Source organism: Tiliqua scincoides, chromosome 6 (genome assembly GCF_035046505.1).
Source record: "Tiliqua scincoides isolate rTilSci1 chromosome 6, rTilSci1.hap2, whole genome shotgun sequence".
NCBI lineage: Eukaryota > Metazoa > Chordata > Lepidosauria > Squamata > Scincidae > Tiliqua > Tiliqua scincoides.
Window position 1 is genome coordinate 77,625,666 of NC_089826.1, and position 2,784 is coordinate 77,628,449.

General features: G+C 40.7%; 1 pseudogene; it reads left to right on the forward strand.

Annotated features, from left to right (window-relative positions):
• The first annotated feature begins 2,319 nt into the window (after positions 1-2,319).
• LOC136656437 (5S ribosomal RNA) lies at positions 2,320-2,436 on the forward strand (annotated as a pseudogene).
• Positions 2,437-2,784: the final 348 nt, after the last annotated feature.

Below are 2,784 nucleotides of genomic sequence, written 5' to 3' on the forward strand. Positions count from 1 at the left end.
GCAAACCACTATTTTTTCAGCCTCAACTATCCAAAACACAGGTAAGAATATTGGCCTGCTTTGCAGGATTGTTATAATTATTTCATAGATAAGGTACATAAAGAGTTTCAGCACTCCATATAACTATGTAACACTTAAGTATTATTATTACCACTTGTCTAAAGCACTGTGGGTGGTTTTTGTTTAGGCCAAGGGGGATTTTAGTTTCCTCTTCCTATGAAAGCCCTCCTTCGTATGTCTGTACTCATTCACCCCAGTCCAGGGTGCACCTACAGTTAAGCTGCATGCTCCTATTAGGTTCAGTGGTCTGCCACCCAAGAAAATAGTATTTCTTTCCCCCCATGCATACCCAGTAATGCTTTCTGTTTGCACATGAGTGGAGTGGTTGTGGGAGAGGAAAGGTGTGTATCTCAGTATCTTAGTGGTACTTTTCTCCTCCTGAGCATGTGTTGACTTGTTCAAAAGAAAAGCACTTAGGACAGTAGTATCACAAGCTAGATGTGGGAAAGGTGTAGACTGCAGCTGATGATACCAGCAGGATGGGTGACACCAGAGGCGCCATGGTGAGTGACTGGTCTGGGAATGCCACAGCAAGCAACTAGTCCGCAGCAAGCTGGCTGGTTCAGAAGCACTGTGGTGGACAGCTGACTAAGGAGCACTGTAGCCACTGGCTGGTCTGCAAAGCTAGCCCCATTCTTGCAAGACCACAGGGCCAAAGAAAGGTCAGGGCCATTGGGGTGACCCCATTGGCGCATTGGGTGACACCAAGTCTAGTCATGTCACTTACTTAGAGTATTCATTTGGGAAACCATTATAAAACAAAGAACCTGTGATTCCTTAGCCTACTTTTATTTCACGGCTAAAAGAGTACACTTTGAAATAAGGTTTTAGGGATTTCACCCCTGAAAGAAAAAGAAAAAAAATCATTTTCTTTTTAACATTTGCGAGACTATAAATCCTTTTCTACCATCGATGTGCATGGCAACTCATCTTAATTAATCAAAGTGTTTTCAATATTGCACTACGTAAATGCATCTTTCTTTGTATGTGCAAAGCTGAGATAAGTTCATCCAGCCTTGGAAGATCTGAGCAGAGAGTCTGCCTTGTGTTAACATAAGCATGTTGACTTATATCAGTCCTTTTGCCTGGTTTAAAATTGATCCCCCAAGAAAAAGTTAAATATCACCTATGTTTGTACATTGCTCGACAGCTATTAAGATAATTCTTTTATAAATACAGATGGTGCCCTTATCAAAATTACATGGCAGTAAATAGATGCCAGGAGAAGCAATATGACACTTGATTAGCTAATAAAATGGAGCGCAAAGGAAATCAGGATGCTAAGTTGCTTTGACAGTTCTCATGCTGTCTTATTTATTGCTCATGTAAATGTTTCTAAAGTGCCATCCCTGTTTCGGTTTAACTGGTTTTTGTACTTTAATTTTTTAGAAATTACCTCCTCATTAGATCTGAGACGTAAAATACTCATTACCGATAAAGCCTTCATCCTGACAGCAATTGATTTTTCATTCTTCTCTTGTGTGTTTTTTTTAAAGAGCGAATTGATAAAAGAAACAGCAAGCCAGAAGTGATGAAAACAAAAAGGTTCAGAGTGTGCCAATTAATATATTATGTGAGCTTTATTGATTGAGCAAATAATTGCCAGGAATTTGCCAAGTAATAGTTGGTTCATTCATGGGGCTGTGGTTCTCTAGCCTTGAAAAGGCTGCTACTGATAATTCTTACACCGTTGTGTATATACTTGCACAATTTTCTCTTCACTTAACGTACTAATTTTCAGCAGTGGCTTTTAACAGAGAGAAATTTCTGAATCCAGTAATCAGCACAGGCTTCCTGACCTTTTTGTCAGTAATAGTCAAAAAGCAGGTTTATGTGAAAATGTAACTGTTTAGTCCATTTTTTTCTAAACTGGGGCTAGTAACACAACAGATCCATTTTAGCTTTCTATGCGTATGTAACAAAGATTCACTTGCAATCCTTAAAGCAGACCCCGGTAGAAATATTAGAAGTTCTAAACATTATAGCCAAGTACTCTAGCACTGTAAGATTTGTAAAGTGGCTGAAAGGACTTCAGTACATCTTTTATGGACAGTAAGATTCTATTGCTTACTGAAGGAACTGAGGCTTCTAGTTAAAAATCTCACTTATGACAAATCATGCTAGGCAATGTTATGCACTTTAAATTCAAACTTGTTAAATTTAACTGCATCATGTTCCTTTAAATTTAAGCATAGAGTTCTCATCCTACAGTGCTATCCTATTTATTTGGTCTTCTGTATAAGGCATGCTTTGTGCATAGCCTTCACATGTTACCCTGCAGATGCCTGATCTCGTCTGATCTCAGAAGCTAAGCAGGGTCAGGCCTGGTTAGTACTTGGATGGGAGACTGCCTGGGGATACCGGGTGCTGTAGGCTTATACCATAGTCTTTCGAGGCTGAAGGTTGCCAACTGAAGCTGTAGACTGGAACAAAATAATGCTATCTCTTGCCAGGAAGCCGCCCTTTGCAGTCACAGGGGTACCACACAGTGCTGCATGGCCTCTTCTTCTTGGCTGGTTAGGTTGACATTGTGTGAAATCCAGTAGCGTATTTGGGATGTGAGTACCTGGGCTCAGGTGACATGATTATGCCCCTCTGTCATTGCATCACCCCCTCCTCTGTGCATGCACAGCCCCAGAAATGGCTTCATTCGGAGCCATACAGAAACAAGAGCAGGTAGGAGGTTGATTTTGCAGCGTTAACCATGCAACCATGGTAAGCACT